General features: G+C 47.5%; 35 non-coding genes across 35 annotated transcripts; all 35 read right to left on the reverse strand.

Moving 5' to 3' along the window:
* Window positions 1–1,247: 1,247 nt before the first annotated feature.
* On the reverse strand, window positions 1,248–1,366 carry LOC123108880 (5S ribosomal RNA). Its single transcript, XR_006452221.1, has one exon. It is a non-coding gene; the product is annotated as a 5S ribosomal RNA (ribosomal RNA).
* A 365-nt stretch (window positions 1,367–1,731) lies between these two features.
* Window positions 1,732–1,850, reverse strand: LOC123109648 (5S ribosomal RNA). The gene has a single exon (XR_006452885.1). It is a non-coding gene; the product is annotated as a 5S ribosomal RNA (ribosomal RNA).
* A 365-nt stretch (window positions 1,851–2,215) lies between these two features.
* Window positions 2,216–2,337, reverse strand: LOC123108709 (5S ribosomal RNA). The gene has a single exon (XR_006452036.1). It is a non-coding gene; the product is annotated as a 5S ribosomal RNA (ribosomal RNA).
* A 365-nt stretch (window positions 2,338–2,702) lies between these two features.
* On the reverse strand, window positions 2,703–2,821 carry LOC123109770 (5S ribosomal RNA). Its single transcript, XR_006453013.1, has one exon. It is a non-coding gene; the product is annotated as a 5S ribosomal RNA (ribosomal RNA).
* Window positions 2,822–3,186: 365 nt separating this feature from the next.
* LOC123109826 (5S ribosomal RNA) lies at window positions 3,187–3,305 on the reverse strand. The gene has a single exon (XR_006453071.1). It is a non-coding gene; the product is annotated as a 5S ribosomal RNA (ribosomal RNA).
* A 364-nt stretch (window positions 3,306–3,669) lies between these two features.
* Window positions 3,670–3,788, reverse strand: LOC123109166 (5S ribosomal RNA). The gene has a single exon (XR_006452461.1). It is a non-coding gene; the product is annotated as a 5S ribosomal RNA (ribosomal RNA).
* A 364-nt stretch (window positions 3,789–4,152) lies between these two features.
* LOC123109590 (5S ribosomal RNA) lies at window positions 4,153–4,271 on the reverse strand. Its single transcript, XR_006452822.1, has one exon. It is a non-coding gene; the product is annotated as a 5S ribosomal RNA (ribosomal RNA).
* A 365-nt stretch (window positions 4,272–4,636) lies between these two features.
* On the reverse strand, window positions 4,637–4,755 carry LOC123109608 (5S ribosomal RNA). The gene has a single exon (XR_006452839.1). It is a non-coding gene; the product is annotated as a 5S ribosomal RNA (ribosomal RNA).
* A 365-nt stretch (window positions 4,756–5,120) lies between these two features.
* Window positions 5,121–5,239, reverse strand: LOC123109799 (5S ribosomal RNA). Its single transcript, XR_006453044.1, has one exon. It is a non-coding gene; the product is annotated as a 5S ribosomal RNA (ribosomal RNA).
* Window positions 5,240–5,604: 365 nt separating this feature from the next.
* Window positions 5,605–5,723, reverse strand: LOC123109563 (5S ribosomal RNA). Its single transcript, XR_006452793.1, has one exon. It is a non-coding gene; the product is annotated as a 5S ribosomal RNA (ribosomal RNA).
* Window positions 5,724–6,088: 365 nt separating this feature from the next.
* Window positions 6,089–6,207, reverse strand: LOC123109840 (5S ribosomal RNA). Its single transcript, XR_006453084.1, has one exon. It is a non-coding gene; the product is annotated as a 5S ribosomal RNA (ribosomal RNA).
* Window positions 6,208–6,572: 365 nt separating this feature from the next.
* Window positions 6,573–6,691, reverse strand: LOC123108819 (5S ribosomal RNA). Its single transcript, XR_006452151.1, has one exon. It is a non-coding gene; the product is annotated as a 5S ribosomal RNA (ribosomal RNA).
* Window positions 6,692–7,056: 365 nt separating this feature from the next.
* Window positions 7,057–7,175, reverse strand: LOC123109739 (5S ribosomal RNA). The gene has a single exon (XR_006452979.1). It is a non-coding gene; the product is annotated as a 5S ribosomal RNA (ribosomal RNA).
* Window positions 7,176–7,540: 365 nt separating this feature from the next.
* On the reverse strand, window positions 7,541–7,659 carry LOC123109304 (5S ribosomal RNA). Its single transcript, XR_006452549.1, has one exon. It is a non-coding gene; the product is annotated as a 5S ribosomal RNA (ribosomal RNA).
* Window positions 7,660–8,024: 365 nt separating this feature from the next.
* LOC123109457 (5S ribosomal RNA) lies at window positions 8,025–8,143 on the reverse strand. The gene has a single exon (XR_006452684.1). It is a non-coding gene; the product is annotated as a 5S ribosomal RNA (ribosomal RNA).
* A 365-nt stretch (window positions 8,144–8,508) lies between these two features.
* Window positions 8,509–8,627, reverse strand: LOC123108665 (5S ribosomal RNA). Its single transcript, XR_006451991.1, has one exon. It is a non-coding gene; the product is annotated as a 5S ribosomal RNA (ribosomal RNA).
* A 365-nt stretch (window positions 8,628–8,992) lies between these two features.
* On the reverse strand, window positions 8,993–9,111 carry LOC123109439 (5S ribosomal RNA). Its single transcript, XR_006452667.1, has one exon. It is a non-coding gene; the product is annotated as a 5S ribosomal RNA (ribosomal RNA).
* A 365-nt stretch (window positions 9,112–9,476) lies between these two features.
* On the reverse strand, window positions 9,477–9,595 carry LOC123108932 (5S ribosomal RNA). Its single transcript, XR_006452276.1, has one exon. It is a non-coding gene; the product is annotated as a 5S ribosomal RNA (ribosomal RNA).
* A 365-nt stretch (window positions 9,596–9,960) lies between these two features.
* On the reverse strand, window positions 9,961–10,079 carry LOC123108693 (5S ribosomal RNA). Its single transcript, XR_006452019.1, has one exon. It is a non-coding gene; the product is annotated as a 5S ribosomal RNA (ribosomal RNA).
* Window positions 10,080–10,443: 364 nt separating this feature from the next.
* LOC123108891 (5S ribosomal RNA) lies at window positions 10,444–10,562 on the reverse strand. The gene has a single exon (XR_006452234.1). It is a non-coding gene; the product is annotated as a 5S ribosomal RNA (ribosomal RNA).
* Window positions 10,563–10,927: 365 nt separating this feature from the next.
* On the reverse strand, window positions 10,928–11,046 carry LOC123109678 (5S ribosomal RNA). The gene has a single exon (XR_006452921.1). It is a non-coding gene; the product is annotated as a 5S ribosomal RNA (ribosomal RNA).
* A 557-nt stretch (window positions 11,047–11,603) lies between these two features.
* On the reverse strand, window positions 11,604–11,722 carry LOC123109721 (5S ribosomal RNA). The gene has a single exon (XR_006452962.1). It is a non-coding gene; the product is annotated as a 5S ribosomal RNA (ribosomal RNA).
* A 365-nt stretch (window positions 11,723–12,087) lies between these two features.
* LOC123109317 (5S ribosomal RNA) lies at window positions 12,088–12,206 on the reverse strand. The gene has a single exon (XR_006452558.1). It is a non-coding gene; the product is annotated as a 5S ribosomal RNA (ribosomal RNA).
* Window positions 12,207–12,571: 365 nt separating this feature from the next.
* On the reverse strand, window positions 12,572–12,690 carry LOC123109488 (5S ribosomal RNA). Its single transcript, XR_006452715.1, has one exon. It is a non-coding gene; the product is annotated as a 5S ribosomal RNA (ribosomal RNA).
* A 365-nt stretch (window positions 12,691–13,055) lies between these two features.
* LOC123108707 (5S ribosomal RNA) lies at window positions 13,056–13,174 on the reverse strand. The gene has a single exon (XR_006452033.1). It is a non-coding gene; the product is annotated as a 5S ribosomal RNA (ribosomal RNA).
* A 365-nt stretch (window positions 13,175–13,539) lies between these two features.
* On the reverse strand, window positions 13,540–13,658 carry LOC123108674 (5S ribosomal RNA). The gene has a single exon (XR_006451998.1). It is a non-coding gene; the product is annotated as a 5S ribosomal RNA (ribosomal RNA).
* Window positions 13,659–14,023: 365 nt separating this feature from the next.
* LOC123109762 (5S ribosomal RNA) lies at window positions 14,024–14,142 on the reverse strand. Its single transcript, XR_006453004.1, has one exon. It is a non-coding gene; the product is annotated as a 5S ribosomal RNA (ribosomal RNA).
* Window positions 14,143–14,507: 365 nt separating this feature from the next.
* On the reverse strand, window positions 14,508–14,626 carry LOC123108732 (5S ribosomal RNA). The gene has a single exon (XR_006452059.1). It is a non-coding gene; the product is annotated as a 5S ribosomal RNA (ribosomal RNA).
* A 557-nt stretch (window positions 14,627–15,183) lies between these two features.
* On the reverse strand, window positions 15,184–15,302 carry LOC123109155 (5S ribosomal RNA). The gene has a single exon (XR_006452447.1). It is a non-coding gene; the product is annotated as a 5S ribosomal RNA (ribosomal RNA).
* Window positions 15,303–15,667: 365 nt separating this feature from the next.
* Window positions 15,668–15,786, reverse strand: LOC123108902 (5S ribosomal RNA). Its single transcript, XR_006452247.1, has one exon. It is a non-coding gene; the product is annotated as a 5S ribosomal RNA (ribosomal RNA).
* Window positions 15,787–16,151: 365 nt separating this feature from the next.
* On the reverse strand, window positions 16,152–16,270 carry LOC123109592 (5S ribosomal RNA). The gene has a single exon (XR_006452824.1). It is a non-coding gene; the product is annotated as a 5S ribosomal RNA (ribosomal RNA).
* Window positions 16,271–16,634: 364 nt separating this feature from the next.
* Window positions 16,635–16,753, reverse strand: LOC123108772 (5S ribosomal RNA). Its single transcript, XR_006452097.1, has one exon. It is a non-coding gene; the product is annotated as a 5S ribosomal RNA (ribosomal RNA).
* Window positions 16,754–17,117: 364 nt separating this feature from the next.
* On the reverse strand, window positions 17,118–17,236 carry LOC123109702 (5S ribosomal RNA). The gene has a single exon (XR_006452944.1). It is a non-coding gene; the product is annotated as a 5S ribosomal RNA (ribosomal RNA).
* A 365-nt stretch (window positions 17,237–17,601) lies between these two features.
* Window positions 17,602–17,720, reverse strand: LOC123108655 (5S ribosomal RNA). Its single transcript, XR_006451981.1, has one exon. It is a non-coding gene; the product is annotated as a 5S ribosomal RNA (ribosomal RNA).
* A 365-nt stretch (window positions 17,721–18,085) lies between these two features.
* LOC123109827 (5S ribosomal RNA) lies at window positions 18,086–18,204 on the reverse strand. Its single transcript, XR_006453072.1, has one exon. It is a non-coding gene; the product is annotated as a 5S ribosomal RNA (ribosomal RNA).
* Between the last annotated feature and the right edge of the window lie 75 nt (window positions 18,205–18,279).

An 18,279-nucleotide genomic window follows, 5' to 3' on the forward strand; every position in this document is an offset into this window, starting at 1 on the left:
AGAGACTTCAGTCTCACTAGTAGTTCCACGTGGACTTCGACGTTTAGCTTGTTACCTCAGCTACGATGTTGAGCCCTCGGCGGGATCTGGTAGATAGTCAGGCTTCTGAGCCTTTTTCTTTTCTAGTTGTCTGTACTCAGACATGTTAAGCTTCCACATGTGCTTTGACTTGTATGCTCTGATTGTTGGGTCATGAGACCCATGTTTGTAATATCTCGCTCCTCGGAGCCTAATCAACTACTGAGTCGTAGAGTCATTTTGTGATGCCATGTTGTATTGCACATATCGAGCATATTGTGTGTATGTTATTGAAATGCTTGGTATGTGTGGGATCTGACTATCTAGTTGTTTATCTTTAGTAGCCTCTCTTACCGGGAAATGTCTCCTAGTGTTTCCACCGAGCCATGGTAGCTTGCTACTGCTCCGGAACACTTAGGCTGGCCGGCATGTGTCCTTCTTCGTTCCTGTGTCTGTCCCTTCGGGGAAATGTCACGCGATGAATACCGGAGTCCTGTTATCCCGCTACAGCCCGGTTCACCGGAGTCCTGCTAGCCCAGTGCTACAGCCTGGATTCACTCGCTGATGACCGACACGTTCGATGCTGGGTCATGGATGCCTGTCCCTGTAAGTTAGTGCCACTTTGGGTTCACGACTAGCCATGTTAGCCCGGGTTCTTTGTCATATGGATGCTAGCGACACTATCATATACGTGAGCCAAAAGGCGCAAACGGTCCCGGGCCAGGTAAGGTGGCACCCGTGGGAATACCGTGCGTGAGGCCGCAAAGTGATATGATGTGTTACATGCTAGATCGGTGTGGCATTGAGTCGGGGTCCTGACATTCTGATGGGATCCGGTGCTTTAGTGCTGGTATGATCGCATCCAACATGTTACCCCCGGCTTCATCCCTTATGCTTCCCACTCCCACGTCCGCTACAAAGACGGCCGTACATTCTTACTATCATTACAACCGTCGCCTACTAATGGATAATGCCCTATACTACTTACTCTCTCGCTCAACTACGAAGACGAGTTTACCACGATTTCCACCCCTCCCACTATACCGCAGCAACACGTATTTTACACCCCTTTCAGAACGCGCTTTTCGCACCCCAACTCTCCCTAGACGCGTGACTAATGAGCTCCGAGCTAAAACATATCGCAAATGTCAAAAATATGATGACAGGCTTAATATATATCACGCACGTGCGTTCTGTTCCTCACGTACGTACAAAAATAATTAAAGAAGGGAATGCAACACGAGGACTTCCCAGGAGGTCACCCATCCTAGTACTACTCTCGCCCAAGCACGCTTAACTTCGGAGTTCTGATGGGATCCGGTGCTTTAGTGCTGGTATGATCGCATCCGACATGTTACCGCCGGCTTCATCCCTTATGCTTCCCACTCCCACGTCCGCTACAAAGACGGCCGTACATTCTTACTATCATTACAACCGTCGCCTACTAATGGATAATGCCCTATACTACTTACTCTCTCGCTCAACTACGAAGACGAGTTTACCACGATTTCCACCCCTCCCTCTATACCGCAGCAACACGTATTTTACACCCCTTTCAGAACGCGCTTTTCGCGCCCCAACTCTCCCTAGACGCGTGCCTAATGAGCTCCGAGCTAAAACATATCGCAAATGTCAAAAATATGATGACAGGCTTAATATATATCACACACGTGCGTTCTGTTCCTCACGTACGTACAAAAATAATTAAAAAAGGAAATGCAACACGAAGACTTCCCAGGAGGTCACCCATCCTAGTACTACTCTCGCCCAAGCACGCTTAACTTCGGAGTTCTGATGGGATCCGGTGCTTTAGTGCTGGTATGATCGCATCCGACATGTTACCCCCGGCTTCATCCCTTATGCTTCCCACTCCCACGTCCGCTACAAAGACGGCCGTACATTCTTACTACCATTACAACTGTCGCCTACTAATGGATAATGCCCTATACTACTTACTCTCTCACTCAACTACGAAGACGAGTTTACCACGATTTCCACCCCTCCCTCTATACCGCAGCAACACGTATTTTACACCCCTTTCAGAACGCGCTTTTCGCGCCCCAACTCTCCCTAGACGCGTGACTAATGAGCTCCAAGCTAAAACATATCTCAAATGTCAAAAATATGATGACAGGCTTAATATATATCACGCACGTGCGTTCTGTTCCTCACGTACGTACAAAAATAATTAAAAAAGGGAATGCAACACGAGGACTTCCCAGGAGGTCACCCATCCTAGTACTACTCTCGCCCAAGCACGCTTAACTTTTTCGGAGTTCTGATGGGATCCAGTGCTTTAGTGCTGGTATGATCGCATCCGACATGTTACCCCCGGCTTCATCCCTTATGCTTCCCACTCCCATGTCCGCTACAAAGACGGCCGTACATTGTTACTATCATTACAACTGTCGCCTACTAATGGATAATGCCCTATACTACTTACTCTCTCGCTCAACTACGAAGACGAGTTTACCACGATTTCCACCCCTCCCTCTATACCGCGGCAACACGTATTTTACACCCCTTTCAGAACGCGCTTTTCGCGCCCCAACTCTCCCTAGACGCGTGACTAATGAGCTCAGAGCTAAAACATATCGCAAATGTCAAAAATATGATGACAGGCTTAATATATATCACGCACGTGCGTTCTGTTACTCACGTACGTACAAAAATAATTAAAAAAGGGAATGCAACACGAGGACTTCCCAGGAGGTCACCCATCCTAGTAGTACTCTCGCCCAAGCACGCTTAACTTCGGAGTTCTGATGGGATCCGGTGCTTTAGTGCTGGTATGATCGCATCAGACATGTTACCCCCGGCTTCATCCCTTATGCTTCCCACTCCCACGTCCGCTACAAAGACGGCCGTACATTGTTACTATCATTTCAACCGTCGCCTACTAATGGATAATGCCCTATACTACTTACTCCCTCGCTCAACTACGAAGACGAGTTTACCATGATTTCCACCCCTTCCTCTATACCGCGGCAACACGTATTTTACACCCCTTTCAGAACGCGCTTTTCGCGCCCCAACTCTCCCTAGACGCGTGACTAATGAGCTCCGAGCTAAAACATATCGCAAATGTCAAAAATATGATGACAGGCTTAATATATATCACACACGTGCGTTCTGTTCCTCACGTACGTATAAAAATAATTAAAAAAGAGAATGCAACACGAGGACTTCCCAGGAGGTCACCCATCCTAGTACTACTCTTGCCCAAGCATGCTTAACTTCGGAGTTCTGATGGGATCCGGTGCTTTAGTGCTGGTATGATCGCATCCGACATGTTACCCCCGGCTTCATCCCTTATGCTTCCCACTCCCACGTCCGCTACAAAGACGGCCGTACATTCTTACTACCATTACAACCGTCGCCTACTAATGGATAATGCCCTATACTACTTACTCTCTCGCTCAACTACAAAGACGAGTTTACCACGATTTGCACCCCTCCCTCTATACCGCGGCAACACGTATTTTACACCCCTTTTAGAACGCGCTTTTCGCGCCCCAACTCTCCCTAGACGGTGACTAATGAGCTCCGAGCTAAAACATATCGCAAATGTCAAAGATATGATGACAGGCTTAATATATATCACGCACATGCGTTCTGTTCCTCACGTACGTACAAAAATAATTAAAAAAGGGAATGCAACACGAGGACTTCCCAGGAGGTCACCCATCCAAGTACTACTCTCGCCCAAGCACGCTTAACTTCGGAGTTCTGATGGGATCCGGTGCTTTAGTGCTGGTATGATCGCATCCAACATGTTACCCCCGGCTTCATCCCTTATGCTTCCCACTCCCACGTCCGCTACAAAGACGGCCGTACATTCTTACAACCATTACAACCGTCGCCTACTAATGGATAATGCCCTATACTACTTACTCTCTCGCTCAACTACGAAGACGAGTTTACCACGATTTCCACCCCTCCCTCTATACCGCGGCAACACGTATTTTACACCCCTTTCAGAACGCGCTTTTCGCGCCCCAACTCTCCCTAGACGCGTGACTAATGAGCTCCGAGCTAAAACATATCTCGAATGTCAAAAATATGATGACAGGCTTAATATATATCACGCACGTGCGTTCTGTTCCTCACGTACGTACAAAAATAATTAAAAAGGGAATGCAACACGAGGACTTCCCAGGAGGTCACCCATCCTAGTACTACTCTCGCCCAAGCATGCTTAACTTCGGAGTTCTGATGGGATCCGGTGCTTTAGTGCTGGTATGATCGCATCCGACATGTTACCCCCGGCTTCATCCCTTATGCTTCCCACTCCCACGTCCGCTACAAAGACGGCCGTACATTCTTACTATCATTACAACCGTCGCCTACTAATGGATAATGCCCTATACTACTTACTCTCTCGCTCAACTACGAAGACGAGTTTACCACGATTTCCACCCCTCCCTCTATACCGCAGCAACACGTATTTTACACCCCTTTTAGAACGCGCTTTTCGCACCCCAACTCTACCTAGACGCGTGACTAATGAGCTCCGAGCTAAAACATATCGCAAATGTCAAAAATATGATGACAGGATTAATATATATCACGCACGTGCGTTTTGTTCCTCACGTACGTACAAAAATAATTAAAAAAGGGAATGCAACACAAGGACTTCCCAGGAGGTCACCCATCCTAGTACTACTCTCGCCCAAGCACGCTTAACTTCGGAGTTCTGATGGGATCCGGTGCTTTAGTGCTAGTATGATCGCATCCGACATGTTACCCCCGGCTTCATCGCTTATGCTTCCCACTCCCACGTCCGCTACAAAGACGGCCGTACATTCTTACTATCATTACAACCATCGCCTACTAATGGATAATGCCCTATACTACTTACTCTCTCGCTCAACTACGAAGACGTGTTTACCACGATTTCCACCCCTCCCTCTATACCGCGGCAACACGTATTTTACACCCCTTTTAGAACGCGCTTTTCGCGCCCCAACTCTCCCTAGACGCGTGACTAATGAGCTCCGAGCTAAAACATATCGCAAATGTCAAAAATATGATGACAGGCTTAATATATATCACGCACGTGCGTTCTGTTCCTCACGTACATATAAAAATAGTTAAAAAAGGGAATGCAAAACGAGGACTTCCCAGGAGGTCACCCATCCTAGTACTACTCTCGCCCAAGCACGCTTAACTTTGGAGTTCTGATGGGATCCAATGCTTTAGTGCTGGTATGATCGCATCCGACATATTACCCCCGGCTTCATCCCTTATGCTTCCCACTCCCACGTCCGCTACAAAGACGGCCGTACATTCTTACTACCATTACAACCGTCGCCTACTAATGGATAATGCCCTATACTACTTACTCTCTCGCTCAACTACGAAGACGAGTTTAGCACGATTTCCACCCCTCCCTCTATACCGCGGCAACACGTATTTTACACCCCTTTCAGAACGCGCTTTTCGCGCCCCAACTCTCCCGAGACGCGTGACTAATGAGCTCCGAGCTAAAACATATCGCAAATGTCAAAAATATGATGACAGGCTTAATATATATCACGCACGTGCGTTCTGTTCCTCACGTACGTACAAAAATAATTAAAAAAGGGAATGCAACACGAGGACTTCCCAGGAGGTCACCCATCCTAGTACTACTCTTGCCCAAGCACGCTTAACTTCGGAGTTCTGATGGGATCCGGTGCTTTAGTGCTGGTATGATCGCATCCGACATGTTACCCCCGGCTTCATCCCTTATGCTTCCCACTCCCACGTCCGCTACAAAGACGGCCGTACATTCTTACTATCATTACAACCGTCGCCTACTAATGGATAATGCCCTATACTACTTACTCTCTCGCTCAACTACGAAGACGAGTTTACCACGATTTCCACCCCTCCCTCTATACCGCAGCAACACGTATTTTACACCCCTTTCAGAACGCGCTTTTCGCGCCCCAACTCTCCCTAGACGCGTGACTAATGAGCTCCGAGCTAAAACATATCTCAAATGTCAAAAATATGATGACAGGCTTAATATATATCACGCACGTGCGTTCTGTTCCTCACGTACGTATAAAAATAATTAAAAAAGGGAATGGAACACGAGGACTTCCCAGGAGGTTACCCATCCTAGTACTACTCTCGCCCAAGCACGCTTAACTTCGGAGTTCTGATGGGATCCGGTGCTTTAGTGCTGGTATGATCGCATCCGACATGTTACCCCCGGCTTCATCCCTTATGCTTCCCACTCCCACGTCCGCTACAAAGACGGCCGTACATTCTTACTATCATTACAACCGTCGCCTACTAATGGATAATGCCCTATACTACTTACTCTCTCGCTCAACTACGAAGACGAGTTTACCATGATTTCCACCCCTCCCTCTATACCGCAGCAACACGTATTTTACACCCCTTTCAGAACGCGCTTTTCGCACCCCAACTCTCCCTAGACGTGTGACTAATGAGCTCCGAGCTAAAACATATCGCAAATGTCAAAAATATGATGACAGGCTTAATATATATCACGCACATGCGTTCTGTTCCTCACGTACGTACAAAAATAATTAAAAAAGGGAATGCAACACGAGGACTTCCCAGGAGGTCACCCATCCTAGTACTACTCTCGCCCAAGCATGCTTAACTTCGGAGTTCTGATGGCATCCGGTGCTTTAGTGCTAGTATGATCGCATACAACATGTTACCCCCGGCTTCATCCCTTATGCTTCCCACTCCCACGTCCGCTACAAAGACGGCCGTACATTCTTACTATCATTACAACCATCGCCTACTAATGGATAATGCCCTATACTACTTACTCTCTCGCTCAACTACGAAGACGAGTTTACCACGATTTCCACCCCTCCCTCTATACCGCAGCAACACGTATTTTACACCCCTTTCAGAACGCGCTTTTCGCGCCCCAACTCTCCCTAGACGCGTGACTAATGATCTCCGAGCTAAAACATATCGCAAATGTCAAAAATATGATGACAGGCTTAATATATATCACGCACGTGCGTTCTGTTCCTCACGTACGTACAAAAATAATTAAAAAAGGGAATGCAACACGAGGACTTCCCAAGAGGTCACCCATCCTAGTACTACTCTCGCCCAAGCACGCTTAACTTCAGAGTTCTGATGGGATCCGGTGCTTTAGTGCTAGTATGATCGCATCCGACATGTTACCCCCGGCTTCATCCCTTATGCTTCCCACTCCCACGTCCGCTACAAAGACGGCCGTACATTCTTACTACCATTACAACCGTCGCCTACTAATGGATAATGCCCTATACTACTTACTCTCTCGCTCAACTACGAAGACGAGTTTACCACGATTTCCACCCCTCCCTCTATACCGCGGCAACACGTATTTTACACCACTTTCAGAACGCGCTTTTTGCGCCCCAACTCTCCCTAGACGCGTGACTAATGAGCTCCGAGCTAAAACATATCGCAAATGTCAAAAATATGATGACAGGCTTAATATATATCACGCACGTGCGTTCTGTTCCTCACGTACGTACAAAAATAATTAAAAAAGGGAATGCAACACGAGGACTTCCCAGGAGGTCACCCATCCTAGTACTAATCTCGCCCAAGCACGCTTAACTTCGGAGTTCTGATGGGATCCGGTGCTTTAGTGCTGGTATGATCGCATCCAACATGTTACCCCCGGCTTCATCCCTAATGCTTCCCACTCCCACGTCCGCTACAATGACGGCCGTACATTCTTACTACCATTACAACCGTCGCCTACTAATGGATAATGCCCTATACTACTTACTCTCTCGCTCAACTACGAAGACGAGTTTACCACGATTTCCACCCCTCCCTCTATACCGCAGCAACACGTATTTTACACCCCTTTCAGAACGCGCTTTTCGCGCCCCAACTCTCCCTAGACGCGTGACTAATGATCTCCGAGCTAAAACATATCGCAAATGTCAAAAATATGATGACAGGCTTAATATATATCACGCACGTGCGTTCTGTTCCTCACGTACGTACAAAAATAATTAAAAAAGGGAATGCAACACGAGGACTTCCCAGGAGGTCACCCATCCTAGTACTACTCTCGCCCAAGCACGCTTAACTTCGGAGTTCTGATGGGATCCAGTGCTTTAGTGCTGGTATGATCGCATCCGACATGTTACCCCCGGCTTCATCCCTTATGCTTCCCACTCCCACGTCCGCTACAAAGACGGCCGTACATTCTTACTACCATTACAACCGTCGCCTACTAATGGATAATGCCCTATACTACTTACTCTCTCGCTCAACTACGAAGACGAGTTTACCACGATTTCCACCCCTCCCTCTATACCGCGGCAACACGTATTTTACACCACTTTCAGAACGCGCTTTTTGCGCCCCAACTCTCCCTAGACGCGTGACTAATGAGCTCCGAGCTAAAACATATCGCAAATGTCAAAAATATGATGACATGCTTAATATATATCACGCACGTGCGTTCTGTTCCTCACGTACGTACAAAAATAATTAAAAAAGGGAATGCAACACGAGGACTTCCCAGGACGTCACCCATCCTAGTACTACTCTCACCCAAGCACGCTTAACTTCGGAGTTCTGATGGGATCCGGTGCTTTAGTGCTGGTATGATCGCATCCGACATGTTACCCCCGGCTTCATCCCTTATGCTTCCCACTCCCACGTCCGCTACAAAGACGGCCGTACATTCTTACTACCATTACAACCGTCGCCTACTAATGGATAATGCCCTATACTACTTACTCTCTCGCTCAACTACGAAGACGAGTTTACCACGATTTCCACCCCTCCCTCTATACCGCGGCAACACGTATTTTACACCCCTTTCAGAACGCGCTTTTCGCGCCCCAACTCTCCCTAGACGCGTGACTAATGAGCTCCGAGCTAAAACATATCGCAAATGTCAAAAATATGATGACAGGCTTAATATATATCACGCACGTGCGTTCTGTTCCTCACGTACGTACAAAAATAATTAAAAAAGGGAATGCAACACGAGGACTTCCCAAGAGGTCACCCATCCTAGTACTAATCTCGCCCAAGCACGCTTAACTTCGGAGTTCTGATGGGATCCGGTGCTTTAGTGCTGGTATGATCGCATCCGACATGTTACCCCCGGCTTCATCCCTTATGCTTCCCACTCCCACGTCCGCTACAATGACGGCTGTACATTCTTACTACCATTACAACCGTCGCCTACTAATGGATAATGCCCTATACTACTTACTCTCTCGCTCAACTACGAAGACGAGTTTACCACGATTTCCACCCCTCCCTCTATACCACGGCAACACGTATTTTACACCCCTTTCAGAACGCACTTTTCGCGCCCCAACTCTCCCTAGATGCGTGACTAATGAGCTCCGAGCTAAAACATATCGCAAATGTCAAAAATATGATGACAGTCTTAATATATATCACGCACGTGCGTTCTGTTCCTCTCGTACGTACAAAAATAATTAAAAAGGGGAATGCAACACCAGGACTTCCCAGGAGGTCACGCATCCTAGTACTACTCTCACCCAAGCACGCTTAACTTCGGAGTTCTGATGGGATCCGGTGCTTTAGTGCTAGTACGATCGCATCCGACATGTTACCCCCGGCTTCATCCCTTATGCTTCCCACTCCCACGTCCGCTACAAAGACGGCCGTACATTCTTACTACCATTACAACCGTCGCCTACTAATGGATAATGCCCTATACTACTTACTCTCTCGCTCAACTACGAAGACGAGTTTACCACGATTTCCACCCCTCCCTCTATACCGCGGCAACACGTATTTTACACCCCTTTCAGAACGCGCTTTTCGCGCCCCAACTCTCCCTAGACGCGTGACTAATGAGCTCCGAGCTAAAACATATCGCAAATGTCAAAAATATGATGACAGGCTTAATATATATCACGCACGTGCGTTCTGTTCCTCACGTACGTACAAAAATAATTAAAAAAGGGAATGCAACACGAGGACTTCCCAAGAGGTCACCCATCCTAGTACTAATCACGCCCAAGCACGCTTAACTTCGGAGTTCTGATGGGATCCGGTGCTTTAGTGCTGGTATGATCAAATCCAACATGTTACCCCCGGCTTCATCCCTTATGCTTCCCACTCCCACGTCCGCTACAATGACGGCTGTACATTCTTACTACCATTACAACCGTCGCCTACTAATGGATAATGCCCTATACTACTTACTCTCTCGCTCAACTACGAAGACGAGTTTACCACGATTTCCACCCCTCCCTCTATACCACGGCAACACGTATTTTACACCCCTTTCAGAACGCGCTTTTCGCGCCCCAACTCTCCCTAGATGCGTGACTAATGAGCTCTAAGCTAAAAATATCGCAAATGTCAAAAATATGATGACATGCTTAATATATATCACGCACGTGCGTTCTGTTCCTCACGTACGTACAAAAATAATTAAAAAAGGGAATGCAACACGAGGACTTCCCAGGAGGTCACCCATCCTAGTACTACTCTCGCCCAAGCACGCTTAACTTCGGAGTTCTGATGGGATCCGGTGCTTTAGTGCTGGTATGATCGCATCCGACATGTTACCCCCGGCTTCATCCCTTATGCTTCCCACTCCCACGTCCGCTACAAAGACGGCCGTACATTCTTACTATCATTACAACCGTCGCCTACTAATGGATAATGCCCTATACTACTTACTCTCTCGCTCAACTACGAAGACGAGTTTACCACGATTTCCACCCCTCCCTCTATACCGCAGCAACACGTATTTTACACCTCTTTCAGAACGCGCTTTTCGCACCCCAACTCTCCCTAGACGCGTGACTAATGAGCTCCGAGCTAAAAAATATCGCAAATGTCAAAAATATGATGACAGGCTTAATATATATCACGCACATGCGTTCTATTCCTCACGTACATACAAAAATAATTAAAAAAGGGAATGCAACACGAGGACTTCCCAGGAGGTCACCCTTCCTAGTACTAATCTCGCCCAAGCACGCTTAACTTTGGAGTTCTGATGGGATCCAGTGCTTTAGTGCTGGTATGATCGCATCCGACATGTTACCCCCGGCTTCATCCCTTATGCTTCCCACTCCCACGTCCGCTACAAAGACGGCCGTACATTCTTACTACCATTACAGCCGTCGCCTACTAATGGATAATGCCCTATACTACTTACTCTCTCGCTCAACTACGAAGACGAGTTCTGATGGGATCCGGTGCTTTAGTGCTGGTATGATCGCATCCGACATGTTACCCCCGGCTTCATCCCTTATGCTTCCCACTCCCACGTCCGCTACAAAGACGGCCGTACATTCTTACTACCATTACAACCGTCGCCTACTAATGGATAATGCCCTATACTACTTACTCTCTCGCTCAACTACGAAGACGAGTTTACCACGATTTCCACCCCTCCCTCTATACCGCGGCAACACGTATTTTACACCCCTTTCAGAACGCGCTTTTCACGCCCCAACTCTCCCTAGACGCGTGACTAATGAGCTTCGAGCTAAAACATATCGCAAATGTCAAAAATATGATGACAGGCTTAATATATATCACGCACGTGCGTTCTGTTCCTCACGTACGTACAAAAATAATTAAAAAAGGGAATGCAACACGAGGATTTCCCAGGAGGTCACCCATCCTAGTACTACTCTCGCCCAAGCACGCTTAACTTCGGAGTTCTGATGGGATCCGGTGCTTTAGTGCTGCTATGATCGCATCCAACATGTTACCCCCGGATTCGTCCCTTATGCTTCCCACTCCCACGTCCGCTACAAAGACGGCCGTACATTCTTACTACCATTACAACCGTCGCCTACTAATGGATAATGCCCTATACTACTTACTCTCTCGCTCAACTACGAAGACGAGTTTACCACGATTTCCACCCCTCCCTCTATACCGCGGCAACACGTATTTTACACCCCTTTAAGAACGCGCTTTTCGCGCCCCAACTCTCCCTAGACGCGTGACTAATGAGCTCCGAGCTAAAACATATCGCAAATGTCAAAAATATGATGACAGGCTTAATATATATCACGCACGTGCGTTCTGTTCCTCACGTACGTACAAAAATAATTAAAAAAGGGAATGCAACACGAGGACTTCCCAGGAGGTCACCCATCCTAGTACTAATCTCGCCCAAGCACGCTTAACTTCGGAGTTCTGATGGGATCCGGTGCTTTAGTGCTGGTATGATCGCATCCAACATGTTACCCCCGGCTTCATCCCTAATGCTTCCCACTCCCACGTCCGCTACAATGACGGCTGTACATTCTTACTACCATTACAACCGTCGCCTACTAATGGATAATGCCCTATACTACTTACTCTCTCGCTCAACTACGAAGACGAGTTTACCACGATTTCCACCCCTCCCTCTATACCGCGGCAACACGTATTTTACACCCCTTTCAGAACGCGCTTTTCGCGCCCCAACTCTCCCTAGACGCGTGACTAATGAGCTCCGAGCTAAAACATATCACAAATGTCAAAAATATGATGACAGGCTTAATATATATCACGCACGTGCGTTCTGTTCCTCACGTACGTACAAAAATAATTAAAAAAGGGAATGCAACACGAGGACTTCCCAGGAGGTCACCCATCCTAGTACTAATCTCGCCCAAGCACGCTTAACTTCGGAGTTCTAATGGGATCCGGTGCATTAGTGCTGGTATGATCGCATCCGACATGTTACCCCCGGCTTCATCCCTTATGCTTCCCACTCCCACGCCCGCTACAAAGACGGCCGTACATTCTTACTATCATTACAACCGTCGCCTACTAATGGATAATGCCCTATACTACTTACTCTCTCGCTCAACTACGAAGACGAGTTTACCACGATTTCCACCCCTCCCTCTATACCGCAGCAACACATATTTTACACCCCTTTTAGAACGCGCTTTTCGCACCCCAACTCTCCCTAGACGCGTGACTAATGAGCTCCGAGCTAAAACATATCGCAAATGTCAAAAATATGATGACAGTCTTAATATATATCACGCACGTGCGTTCTGTTCCTCTCGTACGTACAAAAATAATTAAAAAGGGGAATGCAACACGAGGACTTCCCAGGAGGTCACCCATCCTAGTACTACTCTCACCCAAGCACGCTTAACTTCGGAGTTCTGATGGGATCTGGTGCTTTAGTGCTAGTATGATCACATCCGACATGTTACCCCCGGCTTCGTCCCTTATGCTTCCCACTCCCACGTCCGCTACAAAGACGGCCGTACATTCTTACTACAATTACAACCGTCGCCTACTAATGGATAATGCCCTATACTACTTACTCTCTCGCTCAACTACGAAGACGAGTTTACCACGATTTCCACCCCTCCCTCTATACCGCGGCAACACGTATTTTACACCCCTTTCAGAACGCGCTTTTCGCGCCCCAACTCTCCCTAGACGCGTGACTAATGAGCTCCGAGCTAAAACATATCGCAAATGTCAAAAATATGATGACAGGCTTAATATATATCACGCACGTGCGTTCTGTTCCTCACGTACGTACAAAAATAATTAAAAAAGGGAATGCAACACGAGGACTTCCCAAGAGGTCACCCATCCTAGTACTAATCTCGCCCAAGCACGCTTAACTTCGGAGTTCTGATGGGATCCGGTGCTTTAGTGCTGGTATGATCAAATCCAACATGTTACCCCCGGCTTCATCCCTTATGCTTCCCACTCCCACGTCCGCTACAATGACGGCTGTACATTCTTACTACCATTACAACCGTCGCCTACTAATGGATAATGCCCTATACTACTTACTCTCTCGCTCAACTACGAAGACGAGTTTACCACGATTTCCACCCCTCCCTCTATACCACGGCAACACGTATTTTACACCCCTTTCAGAACGCGCTTTTCGCGCCCCAACTCTCCCTAGATGCGTGACTAATGAGCTCTGAGCTAAAACATATCGCAAATGTCAAAAATATGATGACATGCTTAATATATATCACGCACGTGCGTTCTGTTCCTCACGTACGTACAAAAATAATTAAAAAAGGGAATGCAACACGAGGACTTCCCAGGAGGTCACCCATCCTAGTACTACTATCGCCCAAGCACGCTTAACTTCGGAGTTCTAATGGGATCCGGTGCTTTAGTGCTGGTATGATCGCATCCGACATGTTACCCCCGGCTTCATCCCTTATGCTTCCCACTCCCACGTCCGCTACAAAGACGGCCGTACATTCTTACTATCATTACAACCGTCGCCTACTAATGGATAATGCCCTATACTACTTACTCTCTCGCTCAACTACGAAGACGAGTTTACCACGATTTCCACCCCTCCCTCTATACCGCAGCAACACGTATTTTACACCCCTTTTAGAACGCGCTTTTCGCACCCCAACTCTCCCTAGACGCGTGACTAATGAGCTCCGAGCTAAAACATATCGCAAATGTCAAAAATATGATGACAGGCTTAATATATATCACGCACATGCGTTCTGTTCCTCACGTACGTACAAAAATAATTAAAAAAGGGAATGGAACACGAGGACTTCCCAGGAGGTCACCCTTCCTAGTACTAATCTCGCCCAAGCACGCTTAACTTTGGAGTTCTGATGGGATCCAGTGCTTTAGTGCTGGTATGATCGCATCCGACATGTTACCCCCGGCTTCATCCCTTATGCTTCCCACTCCCACGTCCGCTACAAACACGGCCGTACATTCTTACTACCATTACAGCCGTCGCCTACTAATGGATAATGCCCTATACTACTTACTCTCTCGCTCAACTACGAAGACGAGTTCTGATGGGATCCGGTGCTTTAGTGCTGGTATGATCGCATCCGACATGTTACCCTCGGCTTCATCCCTTATGCTTCCCACTCCCACGTCCGCTACAAAGACGGCCGTACATTCTTACTACCATTACAACCGTCGCCTACTAATGGATAATGCCCTATACTACTTACTCTCTCGCTCAACTACGAAGACGAGTTTACCACGATTTCCACCCCTCCCTCTATACCGCGGCAACACGTATTTTACACCCCTTTCAGAACGCGCTTTTCACGCCCCAACTCTCCCTAGACGCGTGACTAATGAGCTTCGAGCTAAAACATATCGCAAATGTCAAAAATATGATGACAGGCTTAATATATATCACGCACGTGCGTTCTGTTCCTCACGTACGTACAAAAATAATTAAAAAAGGGAATGCAACACGAGGATTTCCCAGGAGGTCACCCATCCTAGTACTACTCTCGCCCAAGCACGCTTAACTTCGGAGTTCTGATGGGATCCGGTGCTTTAGTGCTGGTATGATCGCATCCAACATGTTACCCCCGGATTCATCCCTTATGCTTCCCACTCCCACGTCCGCTACAAAGACGGCCGTACATTCTTACTACCATTACAACCGTCGCCTACTAATGGATAATGCCCTATACTACTTACTCTCTCGCTCAACTACGAAGACGAGTTTACCACGATTTCCACCCCTCCCTCTATACCGCGGCAACACGTATTTTACACCCCTTTAAGAACGCGCTTTTCGCGCCCCAACTCTCCCTAGACGCGTGACTAATGAGCTCCGAGCTAAAACATATCGCAAATGTCAAAAATATGATGACATGCTTAATATATATCACGCACGTGCGTTCTGTTCCTCACGTACGTACAAAAATAATTAAAAAAGGGAATGCAACACGAGGACTTCCCAGGAGGTCACCCATCCTAGTACTACTCTCGCCCAAGCACGCTTAACTTCGGAGTTCTGATGGGATCCGGTGCTTTAGTGCTGGTATGATCGCATCCGACATGTTACCCCCGGCTTCATCCCTTATGCTTCCCACTCCCTCCGTCCGCTACAAAGACGGCCGTACATTCTTACTATCATTACAACCGTCGCCTACTAATGGATAATGCCCTATACTACTTACTCTCTCTCTCAACTACGAAGACGAGTTTACCACGATTTCCACCCCTCCCTCTATACCGCGGCAACACGTATTTTACACCCTTTCAGAACGCGCTTTTCGCGCCCCAACTCTCCCTAGACGCGTGACTAATGAGCTCCGAGCTAAAACATATCGCAAATGTCAAAAATATGATGACATGCTTAATATATATCATGCACGTGCGTTCTGTTCCTCACGTACGTACAAAAATAATTAAAAAAGGGAATGCAACACGAGGACTTCCCAGGAGGTCACCCATCCTAGTACTACTCTCGCCCAAGCATGCTTAACTTCGGAGTTCTGATGGGATCCGGTGCTTTAGTGCTGGTATGATCGCATCCGACATGTTACCCCCGGCTTCATCCCTTATGCTTCCCACACCCACGTCCGCTACAAAGACGGCCGTACATTCTTACTACCATTACAACCGTCGCCTACTAATGGATAATGCCCTATACTACTTACTCTCTCGCTCAACTACGAAGACGAGTTTACCACGATTTCCACCCCTCCCTCTATACCGCGGCAACACGTATTTTACACCCCTTTCAGAATGCGCTTTTCGCGCCCCAACTCTCCCTAGACGCGTGACTAATGAGCTCCGAGCTAAAACATATCTCAAATGTCAAAAATATGATGACAGGCTTAATATATATCACGCACGTGCGTTCTGTTCCTCACGTACGTACAAAAATAATAAAGAAGGGAATGCAACACGAGGACTTCCCAGGAGGTCACCCATCCTAGTAATACTCTCGCCCAAGCACGCTTAATTTCGGAGTTCTAATGGGATCCGGTGCTTTAGTGCTAGTATGATCGCATCCGACATGTTACCCCCGGCTTCATCCCTTATGCTTCCCACTCCCACGTCCGCTACAAAGACGGCCGTACATTCTTATAACATTACAACCGTCACCTACTAATGGATAATGCCCTATACTACTTACTCTCTCGCTCAACTACGAAGACGAGTTTACCACGATTTCCACCCCTCCCTCTATACCGCAGCAACACGTATTTTACACCCCTTTCAGAACGCGCTTTTCGCGCCCCAACTCTCCCTAGACGCGTGACTAATGAGCTCCGAGCTAAAACATATCGCAAATGTCAAAAATATGATGACAGGCTTAATATATATCACGCACGTGCGTTCTGTTCCTCACGTACGTACAAAAATAATTAAAAAAGGGAATGCAACACGAGGACTTCCCAGGAGGTCACCCATCCTAGTACTACTCTCGCCCAAGCACGCTTAACTTCGGAGTTCTGATGGGATCCGATGCTCTAGTGCTGGTATGATCGCATCCGACATGTTACCGCCGGCTTCATCCCTTATGCTTCCCACTCCCACGTCCGCTACAAAGACGATCGTACATTCTTACTACCATTACAACCGTCGCCTACTAATGGATAATGCCCTATACTACTTACTCTCTCGCTCAACTACGAAGACGAGTTTACCACGATTTCCACCCCTCCCTCTATACCGCGGCAACACGTATTTTACACCCCTTTCAGAACGCGCTTTTCGCGCACCAACTCTCCCTAGACGCGTGACTAATGAGCTCCGAGCTAAAACACATCGCAAATGTCAAAAATATGATGACAGGCTTAATATATATCACGCACGTGCGTTCTGTTCCTCACGTACGTACAAAAATAATTAAAAAAGGGAATGCAACACGAGGACTTCCCAGGAGGTCACCCATCCTAGTACTACTCTCGCCCAAGCACGGTTAACTTCGGAGTTCTGATGGGATCCGATGCTCTAGTGCTGGTATGATCGCATCCGACATGTTACCGCCGGCTTCATCCCTTATGCTTCCCACTCCCACGTCCGCTACAAAGACGATCGTACATTTTTACTACCATTACAACCGTCGCCTACTAATGGATAATGCCCTATACTACTTACTCTCTCGCTCAACTACGAAGACGAGTTTACCACGATTTCCACCCCTCCCTCTATACCGCGGCAACACGTATTTTACACCCCTTTCAGAACGCGCTTTTCGCGCACCAACTCTCCCTAGACGTGTGACTAATGAGCTCCGAGCTAAAACATATCGCAAATGTCAAAAATATGATGACAGGCTTAATATATATCACGCACATGCGTTCTGTTCCTCACGTACATACAAAAATAATTAAACAAGGGAATGCAACACGAGGACTTCCGAGGAGGTCACCCATCCTAGTAATACTCTCGCCCAAGCACGCTTAACTTCGGAGTTCTGATGGGATCCGGTGCTTTAGTGCTGGTATGATCGCATCCGACATGTTACCCCCGGCTTCATCCCTTATGCTTCCCACTCCCACGTCCGCTACAAAGACGGTCGTACATTCTTAC

The sequence above is a fragment of the Triticum aestivum genome, chromosome 5A (assembly GCF_018294505.1).
Source record: "Triticum aestivum cultivar Chinese Spring chromosome 5A, IWGSC CS RefSeq v2.1, whole genome shotgun sequence".
NCBI lineage: Eukaryota > Viridiplantae > Streptophyta > Magnoliopsida > Poales > Poaceae > Triticum > Triticum aestivum.